Source organism: Cannabis sativa, chromosome 4 (assembly GCF_029168945.1).
Source record: "Cannabis sativa cultivar Pink pepper isolate KNU-18-1 chromosome 4, ASM2916894v1, whole genome shotgun sequence".
In the NCBI taxonomy this organism is placed as follows: Eukaryota; Viridiplantae; Streptophyta; class Magnoliopsida; order Rosales; family Cannabaceae; genus Cannabis; species Cannabis sativa.
The window spans coordinates 55,834,558-55,851,982 of NC_083604.1; the positions used below are offsets into that span (position 1 = coordinate 55,834,558).

The 17,425-nt window shown below is 32.0% G+C and overlaps 1 long non-coding RNA gene across 1 annotated transcript; it reads left to right on the plus strand.

Annotated features, from left to right (window-relative positions):
* The first annotated feature begins 744 nt into the window (after positions 1-744).
* On the plus strand, positions 745-3,349 carry LOC115706503 (uncharacterized). The gene is made up of 2 exons (XR_009687139.1): positions 745-2,969; positions 3,056-3,349. It is a non-coding gene; the product is annotated as an uncharacterized LOC115706503 (long non-coding RNA).
* The last annotated feature ends 14,076 nt before the right edge of the window (positions 3,350-17,425 follow it).

Below are 17,425 nucleotides of genomic sequence, written 5' to 3' on the forward strand. Positions count from 1 at the left end.
TTTTGAGAAAATAAGATGAATAATTAGAAAAATGGCGAAATTGGAAAGTGGGGCCCAATATCCATGACCGGCCACTTGAGGAGCAATTTTTACCATTTTATTTTTCATTATTTTAATGCCAAATAAATCTAACCTAACCCTAAGTGGTTTCCTGTAAATCGGTAGTGATGGCCTCAAAGGGAAAGATGATGCAAACTCTTTCCCTTCAGTAAAATTTTGAGCCACCTTCACTCTTCCTATTTCGAAACCCTCTCTCTCTTTTCCTCTCTTCAAACCAAACCCTAGAGTTATTAGAGTAAGTGCCCACACACATCAAGTGGTATTCAATCATAGTGTGTAAGGTTGTAAAGAATCCAGATTCAAAAGAAGGAGATTTGGGCTCAGATCTTGGTGATACTCTGCTACAAACAGGATACAAGGGTTACAGATCTGAGTGGAAGGAGCTATTAAATTACGCTGCAACCACTGTAAGGTTTCCGACACTACTACAAATTATACTATTTACGTCGGTCAACGCTACTATTCATAGCGTTGACCGACGTGAATAGTGCCCAAATAATTAGATTCGTCTGTTCATAAATGACGCTAATAATATATAATTTGCGTCGTTTTATTAACTGATGGTAAATACCAAACCGACGAAAAAACCAAAATAATTTAAAAACTTGCTTTACATTTTGCGTCTATTCTTAACTATCGACTATGGTGTTTTGCGAAGTTTTAAAAATGAAGCAAAATAAGCTTGTGAGAGTGAGAAATCGAGGCAACACCTTCAGTAAAATCCCTAAACCCAACGTATTGTTCATACTTCCCTAATCTCCCTCCTCTTCGAAATTTTTCTGGCAAAATAAGCAACCTAACCCCGAACTCTTCGAGCCCCTTTCCTCCTCTTCAGAATCGATCACTCGAGCCCCATTCTCTTTCTCCTCTTCTCAATGAGGCGGTGACCCAACCCCAACCTCCTCTTCTCTTCTTCATCTTCTCCTTAATCAGGATTTCTCTCTTCTTTTGAGATTGTCTGAGACACTTTCCTCCTCAAGACCCCCTTCATTCTTAGATCGTCGTTGACGATGTCACTAGATGACCGTCCATCATCCTCTGCTACCACTCAAGCTCGGAAAAAGTCTCAATCCAACACTCTTCATCTTATGTACGTGTTCCCCTTTCATCTCTTTCACTTCTGTAGAGAATATGAGGTTTTCATTTTGCTTTAAAATCTACTGAAGTGGAATAGTTCGTTTTTAGCCTAATTCATGCATGTATATATATATATTTTTATATTTGATTCAAATTATCATATATTCTTTTTGTTCTTTGAGTCTCGTTAACGAAGATGTATATGGATTTATTTAATTTCTTGACTTCAAATCACGATTTCTTGTTGTTGATCACAATTGAATTGTTATGTTGGTCCTTTGCAGCATGAAACATTCTTTCTGTTGTTTGGTTGCTGAGAAATGTGTATGAATGAAAGTAAAATTTTGTTTATATTATTTTTGTTGTGAAATTATAGGGGAGAATCAGATATTTTGGATGCCCATATGGTTAATGTTGATGTATTATAGTTGGTAACTGATTATTTGAAATCTTAAATCATTTTGGGGATTTGGGTTGGGCATTTTTTCTGATAGTAAATACTGAATTTGATCACTTAGACTGTTGATAATGGATTTCATAACTTGAATCATATATCATTTTTATGGGAGGAAACTCTGTTGTTTCCATTCTTCAAATTACGTACAAATAGCTATGACTGTGTAGATCATATGTTTAAGCTTAACTAAACAAGAAACATAGGCTATGTGAAAGTCTTGTTTATAAAATGAGTTAGACTTTCAAGTAATTTATAGATCATATGTTTCAAGTAATTTAAAATTTTAGGCATCGGGTTTCCTAGCTTCTAATGTAAATGTTTTCTAAACATGAGCTAGCTAGCTAGCTTTGGCAGAGAAGCTAGTTATGATCAGATCAGACCACTTAAGAAATAATCAAATAAAGAGATAGAATAATTGTAGAAGAAAGTTTTAGAGTGTTCTTTTTTCTTGTTCTTTGTCAGTAAAGTGGAATGAGATTGTTATGCTCTCATTGCCACAAGTTACAAGGCATTAGTTTAAATCATACTAAGTTCCCTTTTCCGTTGAAGAATTATCACCGATCGTTTTGTGGAGATTTGGGAAGAGGAGGACTTCTTCGTACAAATCGCGTTTTTGGATTTCGGGTAAGTCCAAATCTCTCCTCTCCTTGTTTGTCTCGCAGCTATCATTTACCTAGACATATAATGTGTTTATTTATCAAGAAAAATGACTTATCTATTGACTTTGTTGATTGTGATTATTTATGCTGGTTCTTTGTGCATATGATAGATAATTTATTTGGTGTTCATGGTTGTATGCAAAAAGGAACATTCATATTTTTGACATGTGATAATCTCTAATCTGTCGTATAAGTTTATTGCCTTTAACACCGCCTGTAGAACACTATATACATCGATCATATGATCGACTAATTACAAAGAAAGTTCTTGAATAGAAAATATGTCCATTCTTATGTCAAGTGATGGGTCATTAAGAATAATAATAGTAATAATCACCATTGTTGCATTGGGATAGTGCTCTAATTTTAATTATTGTTATATTGATGGGTCACTAAGAATAATAATAGTAATAAATTTCTATCATCATCTTCAATCAATTAATACAGTAGAGATTTCTTAAATCATTCTTTATTTTACAAACATGATATTTTGACATATTGCCCTTCTTTTCCTTGGAATAAATGATCTTGAAGTGTCATACATTTGTCTTAACTCTCCACTGCTATTGTAGAAAAGAAATTTCAAGGATGTCTTGTTATATACTTGTTATATTTTTCTGGTTATTTCCCATGTCTCGTAAGTCCCTATTGCATTCAGGCTGTTGATTTCTCACCTACTATCTTCCACTTTTAGGGCAACCAATTGGACTGTATAGGTAAATTCAGTGAAACTCAATTTTATTTTCAATTTACACTAGGATAGAGAAAACATTAATGTTTTTTTTTATCTTTTATTTTACAGTTCAAGTCAGACGCTCCATATAGTAACGAAGAGATCAATACAGTACGGGATGAGTGGGTCGAATTTGTGAAGCCTTTGATTATGGATTTAGTACAAGGTTACTACTTTTGTTATAATACATGAGTAACAAGTTTTATGATTATTGTTATATGTTGCATATGTAATTAGTTTATATTTAGTTTACAATATACATGAAATTTAAGTTTTCGGATCGATTCTATTAACAATTTTAGTATTGTGTGATTAATTAATAGAATCGATTACTAATTTTATGTGAGTTTTAAAAATGTTATTTTAATTTGTTTTGTATTATGTATTTACTATTATATAGAGTTATTTTAAAATTTAATAATGCAGGTGGGGAAAATTGCATGAAAAATTTGCAATTTTCCCTTACTTATATTTGTGTTTCATTTTATAAGTGACGCAATAGGTAAAAAAAAAGTATTTTCGTAATAGATATGATATTTTTAAACCGACGTTGTAAGTTTTTTGTGACAGTTTTAAAGTGTCATGAAACATTTAGCGTCATTTTTTAATTGACGCATAAAATAAAATAGAAAAGTAAGTATTTAGCGTCGGTTAATAAATGTCGAAAATTATTTTTTGCGTCGTTTTAAAAATGACGCTAATAAAAAACTATTTGCGACTACGGTATATACGTCGGTTTATAAAACCGACGTAAATTCTTTAAGTGACACTTAAAAACCGACGTGAATTGTACTTTTTGTAGTAGTGCGAAACTTTATATGTGTTTATTTCATATCGTTTTAGAAGTTCATGTTTAGGATGTTAAAAACATACTTGTTAGTAAATCTAGATCTTGGTAAAATAATTCCAACACATATCTTGTACCAACAATAGTTTGAAATTATTAATTTCTAGAAATAATAAAATATGCATATATTAATTTGCTTCTAGCATTACCAATGTATGTAAAATCTATATTCTTTGAAATAGGATTTCATGTCTATTCATTCTCTTCAGGGAATGATATTTAAATATTTTAAATGTACAATAAATTTGAGATATACTAAAATATATGTACAATTCACATTCTATCCAATAATCAAATATAATTTTATCTTGATTATAAGTGTGCCCGTATTACAGGTACGTGACTACTATTATTCGATTCCACACATGATATATAGATTTCATGCACTTTAATTGTGTGTGATATTTTATCTTTTGGTTGTTTCCAATTTCTTTTAGAAATATTTGAGTAGTAAATAATGACATTGATTATTTAAAATTATTGCATTCACTTCAGAAAATGATGTTGAACAAGTAGAACATTATTATAAATTTCTTAAAAATTTATTAATTATTCATCCATAAAAATATAAAAAATTATTCAGCAATTTCTTTCACAATATTTCAAAGAATATATGAATATAGTTTTTGCATAATCTTCAAGATGTATGCAAAATTTGATCTTTAATATATGTCATATGCAATAATTTCTAATATAAATATTGTAAGTAATAACAATGTATAATAACATGACTAATATATAGAATATGAACACTCTTTAAAATTAATTAAATTCAATTCATATCATTCTCTTTAGGGAACGATGAACAATAAATACATGTCTCATGTATTTAAACAACATTAGTCATGTTCATTGTTATTCTTATACTATGATGTTTCAATGTAATTTTCTTAACATTCTTTTTGGATATTCATAATCCACTATGAAATTGCCTGAATAATAATCATTTTAATGATTCTTTAGTTGTATTCACAAATACAATATTTTGGACGAATAGAAAATATTTACTTCAGGAAATATTTGTCAAAATCTATATCGATATTAGATTACTTTTCATTGTCCCCAAAGAATACAAGAATATATATAAATATGTATTCATCTCTTTTATTATATTTCAGTCAGTTATATGATTAATATTATATTTGCATAATCTTCAGGATATATGCAAGATTTTATTAAGGATGCATAGTCTTCAGGATATATGCAATATTTTATCGAGATACATAATCTTCTGGATATGTGTATAATTTATATAAATTTTTGGCTAATTAGGATTTTTGCCCCCTGAACTTTGACATATACCAAATTATGCCCCCTGAACTTTTAAGGTCATTGAAAATGCCCCCTGAGCTATTGAGATTGTTGGATTTAAGGACTTTTTTCTAATTTTAGTAAAAAAGTCTAATATGGATGAAAGTTCAGGGGGCATAATTTAGTGCATGTCAAAGTTCGAAGGGCATGATTTGGTAGATATCAAAGTCTGGGGAACATGGTTTAGTACATAAACAATAATTGAAATAGTAAAATTGAATAAAATTAGAAAAAAGTCCTTAAATCCAACAATCTCAATAGTTGAGGGGGCATTTTCAGTGGCCTTAAAAGTTCAGGGGGCATGATTTGGTACATGTCAAAGTTCAGGGGGCAAAAATCCTAATTAGCCTAAATTTTTTCTATCATATCATAAATAAACAATAAGAGATACAATATATATATGCATTCAATAATAAACATATAAATATATATACATACATATATAATATATAGATAAAAAGAAAAAAAAAAGTTTTTGAAATTATTTCAGTCAGATAAGTATATATATAAATATATATTTAGTGTATCGTGACTTTGAAACAACTCAAGAACTTTAACAAAATATATACCTTAAAGCTTGGGCAGAGACTTATAAGATAGATAAGAAGAAAAGAAGAAGAAGAATATGAAGAGATAAAGAGAAAGTGAATGAGAATTTTTTAGTTGTTTATTCCAATGGGGTGAACCCCTATTTATACAAAAATATAACTAAAAGAATGAGAAACTAAACCAATATAAGGAAAGGAAATACAATCAAGAATTAATGATGATAATTAGTTTGGTGATTTTGACATCCATAAATAATATTTCATAACAAGACTATTTTTTATTAAAAAATTTAGAGAACTGTACTAGAAATATATTAATCCTTCATTTTAAAATTTCTTTAAAATTTATTATTTATGCTTTACATTTAAAGAATATTATTTATTGCTCTAAACATATTTTATTAAAATTATATAAGAAATCAAATAAAAAATAATCATTAGCATTTTGAATAAATTCAAGTAATTTAAAATCACGAAACTCATAATCTATAACACAAAACCGACAAAGTCATAATAAAATATTCCTTGTTGTAATTAGTGACAAGTTTCGTTTTCTTGGTTGGAGATTTGATCCAAACATGGTAGCGTGGGGGATCCTGAACCTCAAGGTCCTTTTTCTGTATTATTTTACAAAAATTAAATGAGTAGAGTAATTTGCGGCATAATTTCCTTAAGTGGCCAGGTTTTTGCAACTAACCCGCAATTCTAAAATTTTTGTGGTAAAACCTCTTAAACTCAACTTCTGTTAGCACTTAGCCCTTTCCATTCATTTTTGGGTGTTAAGTGCCAAGTTGGAATGTCTACGTGTACACAGTGTACACGTGGCACAGTTTAATTAGTCCACATAATAAATATTTAAAATTAAAATAAAAAAATTAATTATTTTAAAAATAAAAAATAAAAAAAATTATTTTTCTTTAAAAATTAAAAAATTAAAAATTAAAAGAAGTTGAGTTTAGGAGGTTTTACCTCCAAAATTTTAGAATTGGGGGTTAGTTGTAAAAATTTGGCCACTTAAGGAGGTTATGCCGCAAATAACTCTAAATGAGTACTATTACATTTTGATACACATTGCTAGAAATTCATTATATTAATACTTACCACTTCTTCTCTTACATTCGTAATCCCACTTTGACCACTTCGATGTCTAGATTGAATTTTTGCCGATCATTCCCTTTGTACTTTACTCAATTTCTATAATACGAAAAAAAAAATACATTAGCTACCAGTACTTGCATTTAAAAGTTTATCTTAGTACAAATATAATTAATACTTGAAATGTAGGAGTTAAGCGACTTTGAACAAATTTCAACAAGTCATTTTTGTCAATTTTAGGATGCTTTTCAAGGACGTCTACCAACCGTTGCAAATCATTTTCTTCTAATGCGAGCATAAAGATGTCCTTGGTCATTCTATTCTTGAAATCTTTTATTAACTTCCCTACAACGATCATGTAATTATGTTTAAAATCATCCGGAACTATAAAACCCATCTAGTTTTAAGGTAAACAAATATGTTTAGAGTTAACATCTGAATTAATCAAACACAAATCAAAATTCTAAAAATAATTGCTTACCTATATATCTTTCCAAATTTCATTTTTAAGTTCAGGATTAACCTGCTTCCAATTTTCATAGGACATCCCTATTATCATACGACATCTAAACACTAAAGTCGATACTTGCTTGGCATAGTTTCTGCCATAGTACTCTCCTTTATCATTGACAAGAAGAGAAAGTCTTTTTTCTTGTTCCATCAACTTGGACACTTCTTTCATCTCAATTCTACCTCGTTTAGGTTTCGCCCTGGACACTCTGCTACTGGATCCAAATCTAAATCTGAGTCTCAACTTGAGTTTGTCATATCTACACCATTAACAAACAAAATATAAAGTTATCTAGACAAAGCAACTACATAAATTGTTGTAAGCTAGAAAATCGATAGCAGTCCATAATAACACAGCTTTCAAATTAAAGAATTTTTTTTAAAACCATCATAGACCTGAACACCATTCTCATACAATAGTATTAAATCATCAATCAATGGTTCCAAATATATATCAATATTATGTTTGGATTATTGCAGGCCTGATATCATTAAAGAAAGCATATTAAATTTCCTTTTCATCACTAACCACAGAGAAAGATTGTACATAACAAGCAAGACAGGCCATGAACTATGAAGACTACCTAGAGATGTATGTGGATTTACTCCATCTACAGACAAACCGAGATAAATATGTCTTTGTTCAAATTTGAATTTAGGATTTATGTAGTTTACTTTTTTCCAAGCTTAGGAATCTGTAGGATGTTTGAGTTTTCCATCTTTTACTCTCTTGGTCTCATGCTAAATCAAATTTTTAGAATGTTTTGCACTACGATATAATCATTTAAGTTGCGGAACCAAAGGCATGTACCACATCACTTTTGAGGGAATACATTTCCTACTCTCCTCACTCTTGTTTACTTTATGGCGGGATAAACCACAAGTCAGGCAAAAATGCATGTTTTGCATATTCCTTATGATATAAAATGCAATCGTTTGGACATGCATGGATCTTTTCAATCCTTTCATACTTCAATCCTATGGAATTTGAAGTTTTTTTTTACTTCATATGTAGATTCCCAGAAGCAATTGACAAATGGAAAGATATATTTAAAAGCAACTAAGAATTGAGCAAAACATTTATCGCTCAACTCTATTTTCTACTTTGATGTTTGTTGACTTTGCTTTTAGCCAACGACAGTGAGTCAAGTATTAAGCGATTAAAATATAATTAAAATAGAGCAAAACAAGTAAGTAATAAAGAACACCAGATTTTAAAGAGGTTCGGCCTCGTAAGTGTGGTAATAGCCTTCTCCCCTTAGATTGTATTGACTTGAGACAAAGAACAAAGTGTTTTCTCTCTCGAAGCTCTTATAATGAATTCTTTGAGTAATTCTCTTAGATCTCTCTCTGAAGCAATTCTTTCGATCCTTTTCACAGTGAAGCTAAGTCACTATTTATAGGGCCTCAATGCATGAGGGAAGGTTTCCTTTTTTGCTTACAATATAAAATAGGAAAGAATATTCATTACATAATTATGATACGCGAAATAGAAAATTGGGACAGGTTTCCATGTTCTTTTGACTCAATCCCATGATTGTAGGGATTGTCTTCATGCTTTGACTGCACGAGATCATTCTGAAGTAGTCAAGTCCTGATAAGTAGTTCAGAAAACAAAATTTATGCCTACTCGGATGATCTGCCCTTCACCCTGCTTGGGTAATTTGAAGTTATACATGCAGATGTATAATATGAAGTCTGTTCGGGACATTCATCTCCGTACAGATGCAAGGAATATAGGACACGTGTCACTTGTAAATTCTGCCACGTCATTGTGCAAAAAATAGGATAACAATATTATAAAACTTTACCATTATTAGTAATCTTAGTTTTTTACAACCATGGAATAGGGGTTTATCTGCATCACTTAGAAAATTATCGAAATTTTCAGGATCATTAAGAAATTCCTCCTATGTTTCCGCTTCATCAAGAGTGTCCAATGGATGATCATTGAAATCATTACCTTTAATATCATCTACCCCCGCTTTCCTAATGGATATGGATCATCAACTAAATATTCGCCATGCTAATACCAAGTAGTATAACTTTTATTAAAACCTCGTAAATACACATGATCTTTAATCATCATAATATTTCTTTTGGATCTATTACAATAATCTACACATGGACAATGAATACGTTTGATGTAAAGCCCGCTTAGTTAATTTGGAAATTAGCAGTTATTTATGTTAATCAGGAAATTATTTATAGCTATTTAAATAATTTATCATTGTTAATTATGAAATTCAGATATGCATAATTATGTCATCAGCAGTTTTTATATTTCGCATTTCCGGTGTCCGGTATTTTGGAACGCGGCGTTTGGCTCAGTAGAAATCACAACTTAGTATGTTAGTATTTTGGGGACGGGTTTTAGACATTGGGAATGTCGGGAATGGCCGGGAATTTAGAATGTCCCAAAAATACCCCTTTAGTATGAATTATGTGATTTTATGGTGGAGGGGCAAAATGGTCTTTTTGCCCCATTAGTATTTTGTCTTATATGATTTAATAAATGAAATAAATGTTTAATTGATGCATGTTATTTGGCTGAAAGAATTAGTGTGTAAAGACTCCTTTTTACTCATTTTCTCATTCAAACTTAGAAAAATAGAAAAATTTCAAAAAAGGCTCTCTCTTTCCTCTCTTCCTCTCTCGGCTGGTAGGGTGATCTTAGGGCTGGGATTTCTGAATTTTCAAGCTATTTCCATTGCATTCTAAGTGTTCTTCATCCTAGGTAAGGTCTCTAAGCTTTTCCTTTTGTAATTCAAGAAAATGATGAAAATGGATGATAATGCATGTTAGTTTTTGTGATTGTTGCTGCTGTCTTTTGTTGTTGATTTATGAGGATCAAAGCATGTTTATGTGAGGTTATTTAGGTTGTTTTGAAGCATGAAAGTTAGATTGAGTTAAGCTTTTAGTTTCTTTGTTAAAAGTTATGAAATTTGAAAGAAAAGGTGATGTTTTGTTTCTGTGAATTACTGGATGTTGTTGTTTGTTTTCAGAGGTTATATTATGCTTAGTTATGTTGAATTAAGTTGGTTTGCATGCTTGTTTTGGTGGTTTGCTCAAGCTTGAGTTTGGAACTCAAAGCTTGAGCTCCAATGGCAAATTTTGTATGTGTGGTTTCTGGGTAGGTTTGTTGCCTTGGATTTGTTCTTTAGGGTATTTAGAACAGGTCTGGAAAGTTTGGGACCAATTGGGGTCGAATTGGTCAAGTTATGAGTTTTTTTGGTTGCTGCCTGCGAGGAACCGGAATTCCGGTTGAGCATCCGGAATTCCGGATGGGGTCCTGAATTTTCCCAGAACCGGAATTCCGGTTGGGCAACCGGTCTGCCGGTTGGGGATTTTTCAGAACCCTAGTTTTCCTCGTTTTTGGGTTTTTAGGGGTATTGCCATGCTTTTTATCGATAGGGAAACTTTTAGTTTCAAGTTTTAGTCCCCGGGAAGTGATTTAGCGTGTCACTTATAGCGTTGTGATTTTTATGGTTTAGGAGCCAGTAATCCGCCGTTCAGCTTCAGTTCCAGTCAGGTTGACCGGCACACCTGAAATCGGAATCCAGGTAAGATTAGTATAACAGTATGCATATGTAGATTACATGTTTAGCGTGCATGTAGGAAGCCTGCTAGATTACATTAGATATGTATTTAGGCTTCGAACCACCCAACCCTGTCACGTCGGTACAGGCTGGAGTATGACCAGCAGCCGGAGTATGACCGGTTCGACCGATCAGGCTGACACTTGGTTGGTGGTTCAGTGCTATTGACCTATCCCGTCGGTACAGGCTGGAGTATGACCAGCAGCCGGAGTATGACCGGTTCGACCGATCAGGAGGATACTTGTCAATAGTACCGTCCCCTGAACGTTCAAAACTCAGTACCATGTTGGACATGGCAGTAGTGCTCAGTACCATGTTGGACATGGCAGTAGCGGGACTCAGTATCGTGTTGGACACGGCAGTCAGTTTTATGTATGATATTATTATGCTTTTCTTACTGAGTCTGTCGACTCACAGTTTACGTTCATGTGTAGGTAAAGGCAAGGCTGTAGCTGACGGACCGTGACCGAGCATATGAGATTGTACATGTCGGGGCGGTTAGGCCTGGAGCGTACGATCCTCGGGACAGCAGGGCTGAGATTTTTGTAACTGTCGTTAGACGACTTTCATTTTGATGTAAAAGTTGAACAGTAAAAACGTTTGTAAATATTTTTATAAATCGGGATCCCGAGACTTTTTGCAAAATGGTTTATAAGTTTAATGAAAAAGCAAAATTTTAATTAATCACGTTTTTCCATAAACCTCGTTGACTAGCAACGAGCTGCACAGTACGTTTAAAAATCACGTAATACGCCTAAGATAGTTAGGGTGTTACATTTGAGATTTTTGGAATTATTTAGGGAAAACTCTATAAATATATCGAACCCTACTTGAAATTGCAGTATGTCTCTCTCCTCACGTATCCATGATTTATCCATAACGAAAATCCTAACAAAAAAAAAAAATAGTATGTAGTAACTAATTATAACTAGTTACTACTTACATAATGTAACTAATTAGGTTTCTCACAATTATTTTATGTTAATTTATATATAACTATAATTATTGTTTTAGTTTAGTTCATGTTATTAAATTGTATAAGTTGTAATTAACTAACTAGGATAGTGTTTTGTTGATTGGGATGGATCTGGGAATAGAATGACTTTTCTTAAAGTGAATCCATTCATTTGTTTGGTTTGACATTTATAATTGGAAAGCTTATTCCTTTGAAATTGTAATTCATTCGGAGATAAGATTTATTTTTTCAAAACCAAATGAGGGGAAAAGTGATTCCTTTCTAATTTTATTTAGATTATGTCAATTGTACTTTTTTTCTAATGAGAAAATTTTACTATGAGTTTTACTAATTGGAGCTTTTACAATTAGACATAAATAATTATATAGAATATATATGGTGATTAAATTATATAAATGTGTATATAATTATTTGTGTTATGCCACCTAGTTTCTTACAACTAGCTAGTAATTAACTAATTATTTGTGTTATACACTTTCCTTTAGGGCGCGTTTGGAAAGCCACCTGGGAATTGGAATTGGATGTAATTGGAGGTAATTACACAATTTAACGTGTTTGTGTGGCCACGTAATTACATAGTAACTGTGTAATTAGAGGTAATTGGGAGGCCTCAATTACTCTCTCCAATTCTCATACCCCCCATGAGAATTGGGTGTAATTACACTGTGTAATTACATACCAAAAATAAATTAAAATTATTTTAATTAATTAATATGATATTTTAATTAATTGATCTGATATTTTAATTATTTTTACTGTATGAACTTTCCATTTTTCTATCAATCATCAAAAAACATGGTTGGATTGTATTAGCATGTTGTGTACTTCACAACTTTATTCGCAAGTAGAATTGGGATGATGAATTTTTCAAAGAGGACATGGAAAATGAAATAGCTAGGAAATTGTGAAAGTTTGAACAATATTGATTTTGATTCAAATTCAGATGAAGAACTTGGTGACGGGCCAACAGATGATGACAAGCAATATATGTTTAATTTTAGAGATATAATATCTCAAAATATATGGAACGCAAGACCAATTACATAGTCTGAAAAAAATTATTTTAAATATTTGCTACTAAATTATTATAGTTTTGACTTTATTTTATGAAGAGATTATTATTTATTTATATATTATTAATTGACGAAATTTATTTTTAAATATTATAATATTAATTTAATGTGTAATTACTAACTATCATGCAAAAACATGATATTAGGAATTCACATGTAATTACCACTTGACATCCAAACACACCTTGTATTTTAAAATATAATGTAATTACTATACAGTGTAATTACTACCCTAGTAATTAAACTACATAGTAATTACACAGTTGTTTCCAAACAGACCCTTAATATTTATGTATTTTTAGTAAAATTTATCCTAATTCTACCAAAAATTTAGCAGTATTGTTAGTTCCATTTTTGACATATTTAATTGACAAAAATATTTTATTATCTATTGTATATTTTGGCTGGTTTATTTAATTTGGTTTCCATATTTTGTGTATCTAAATTTGGAAGGAAAGTTGTCTAGCTTTCCTATTTTTGGAGAAAAGGTAAAAATGGTAAGTTTGGTTACTCATTTCTTTTTTATCTAACCAGTTGGTATATTCTAATCTTGTGTGAGTTTCCGATTTTCTTAGATCAGATTTCTTGAAGAGAAAACTGGAGCTAAACTTTCTTTTTCTATAAAAGGAAAGTTGTACTTACTGCCCACGATTTTGTAGGTACAGAAATGAAAATTCTTGGGCTGATTGAAGAATTATTTTAGGGAAGTTTCTAGTGGGCTGGGGTCTTGTTCAGACCGTGTGTAAGCTGTGAATAAGGTGTATATTGATTATAAATACACAATATAGCAGCTAAGTTTAGTATCTCTTTCATACACTTAAAATTGTATTCATATCTTAAAGAAAGAGTGTCTTTGTTTTGTAGAGAAGAGTTATTCGACTCTTACTCTATTTATTTGTATTTTGTATTGTCTTGAGTCTGTATTCAAGTCTACAAAGAAGAAGAACATCAGTGCAACCTTCAGGAGAAGGTTTTACAAAGCTTTCGGGAGATTGCTTTTCAAGTCTTGCATCGGGAGGAAGCAAGCACTCAACCTTCGAGAGAAGGTTTACAAAGCTTTCGAGAGATTGCTTTTCAAGTCTTGCATCGAGAGGATTCAAGCACTCTTCAAGGTGATCGAAGGGATTTCGAGCTCTTGGAGTTTTATCAAGATTCGGTTAGTAGGTGGAATACATCAAGCTTGCGGCATATAATAAGAGGGAGTCTATTTATGCATAAGTCAATTACTTTGTATTTTTGAGACTGATCTAATGAATCTTATCTCTAGGCGTGGTGTAACGTCCCCGCTTCAAGCCTCCATTGGGTCCTTACACCCACGAAATGATAACTCTTATACACGAGTACGTCACTCTGGTTGCTTCGTGGACTGATGACTGACCCTACAAACCAACACGAGTGTTTCCAGCGTGCTTTGTCCTCACTCACACGCTTCCTAGGAAAACTTCCCAGGAGGTCACCCATCCTTAAATTTCCCCAGGTCAAGCACGCTTAACTGTGGAGTTTTTTCGTGATGGGCTACCGAAAAACAAGATGCACCTTGTTGATATAGGTAGTAACAATCAATCCATTTAAGCTCTCTTCAAGTGTTTAGTCCCATACCTACACAGTCTCAGAATCATCCCATTTGACCTTCCCCAGGCGATGTGGGATTGCACAGCTTACCCGGTATTTCCCCTTACGGATCACGGGACTACTGAATGTCACACGTGGCCCCTGGACTAGTAACAATCTGAAAGGATTGTTGAAACCACGTACGAAAACCTTGTGTATTTTTACTTTTCTACACTGTTTGTTTTTCTGGTTTACTTTAGAGTTATAGAGTTGTTTTCTGTAACTACGAAAAAACTGTTTTCAGTATCAGTATCATTATTTTACATTTAATTAAACACTTATTTAAATAATTAAACTAGGAATATTAAAGTACGGAATTTCAATTGGTATAAGAGTAGGTCACTAAATTCTTAGTGAGATCTCAAATTTATTCCGTTTAATTTATTTTGTGTGAGATGTCATTGTTTAAAGAAAGAAGCTCTATCTCTCGACCACCTATGTTGAATGAATCGAACTATCCTTATTGAAAGGTCAGGATGAGAGCATTTATCAAATCACAAGATGAGAAGGCTTGGAGAGCTATACTTACAGGCTGGACAAAACCTACTGAAAGTGATGATGAAGGTAATACAAAGGTAAAACCTGAACTTAATTGGACCATTGAAGATGAAAAATTGTCTCGTTAAAATAATAAGGCTTTACATGCTATTTTTAATGGTGTCGGTGAAGGCTCTCTTAATTAATTTCATCTTGTGAATCTGGAAAGGAAGCGTGGGAAATCCTTCAAACTTAGTTTGAAGGTATCGCTGATGTAAAAAGATCACGTTTTACCATGTTGCAAACTAGGTTTGATGAATTGAGAATGTTAGAAGCTAAAACTTTGTCTAATTTTTATGAAAGATTATTTGATATTTCTAATGAGTTTTTTGCCTTGGGAGAAAAATTAGATGAATCTGTCTTGGTTCGAAAAATTGTTCGTGCGCTTCCTGACAGGTTTCACACAAAATTGCTAGCAATGGAAGAGGTAAAAGATCTTGGCAAAATGAAGGTTGAGGAACTCATGGGTTCTTTAAGAACTTTTGAATTAAATCAACAAATCAAGAAAAAGGGTAAGAAAAGTTTCTTGAGTGATAATAGCAAAGGTATTGCATTAAATGTTTCTGAAAATGTTATTTTTGATAATGAGAGTGATGATGAAATGGCTTTGTTAACAAGAAATTTTAAAAAGTACATGAAAAATATTGGAAATAAAAAGAATTTCTCAAAAACTCTAAAAGGTAACGATGCATCTAAATCTTTTGTTCCCAATATTCAAAAGGGTATTCAACGCAGCAAATGCAAATGGTATGGTCATATTCAATCTGAATGTGCCAATACCTTGAAAAAGAATAAAAAGGGTTTTATGTTACTTGGAGTGATGATGATTCTGAAGATAGTGAAAATAAAAAGGTTGCTTTAACAAGTATTTTGTCAAGAAATTTGTAGGATAAAGAAAAAATTATTTGCTTGAATAATACCTTGATCGATGACAACAAGGAGGAAGCTAGATCCGAATCAGATGAGTTAGAAATTGATAAGAAGTCTATGGCTGAATCTTACAAGGTAATGTTTGGTAAGTGGTTGGAAATATGTGCTAAAAATATTCCTTGGCTAAAGATAATAAAGACTTGTGTAACAACATTAATGAGCTGGAAGAAAAAATTAAATGTTGTGAATCTAAGCTGTCTTTAAAAGAGTCGAAAATTATTTCTTTCACTAAGGAACTTGAAAATATTAAAAAGAATGTCAAAATGTTAAATCCAGGTTCCAATATTTTTGAAAAGATTCAAAAATCTAGCCAAACTAATCATGCTGGTCTAGGTTATGGTTCTACTCAATCTGATTTCAATACCACTTTTGTTAAATCTGATAATTTTGTTTCTGGAAGAACTATTTCTACCTCACAGGATTCTGTCACTTCAGCAAAATACTCTGCTGTTACAGAAAAGAAGCAGCACGGTAAGTTTGATAATTCCAAAGGGAATGGAAGACATTTCATCCCTATTTGCCATTTTTGTGGAATAAAAGGTCACATTCGACCTAAATGCATCCCTATGCAAAATATGTTTAAATCTAATTACCTTGGAAATAAACATGTTTTACAAAAACAAAAATGGGTTTTCAAAAATAAATTCTTGATAGGTTCTTCTTGTTTTAAAACTATTGCTACTAACATGTGGTACTGTTCTAGACACATGACAGGTGAAAAAGAATATCTTGTGAACATTAGACCAATGCAGTGTGGAGAAGTTACTTTTGGTAACGGTCTTGTTGGAAAAGTCATAAGGATAGGAACTCTCAATTTTAAAGGGCTTCCTAGACTGAAGAATGTCATGTTAGTTGATGGACTAAAAGCTACTCTTCTTAGCATTAGTCAAATTTGTGATCAGGGATACTGTGAGCTTTGATAGTAACAATTATTATGTGTATAATATTCTTGATGAAATTGTCTTGCAAGGGTTCAGATCTAATGATAATTGTTACACCATCACTACCTATGCTACTTGTCACTCTGTTATAGATAACACCACTGATTTATGGCATGAAAAACTTGGACACATTCATTACAAAAAACTGAAAGAATTATCCATTGCAGGGATTATTCGAGGATTACCTAAATTTGGTAAAGAAGTTGAAGGAAAATTTGGACCATGTCATCTCACTAAGCAACTGAAAAACTCTCACAAAAGTGTCCTTGATATGAATTCTTCCAGAGTTCTTGAACTTCGTCACATGGATCTGATGGGTCCAATTCAGGATGAAAGTTTGAATGGTAAAGTGTAGATGATTTCTCTTGGTTTTCATGGGTAGAATTTTTTAGAGAAAAATTTGATACTTTTGATTTTTTTTAAGTATCTTTGCTTGAAATTAAAAGTTCAAAAAGATTACA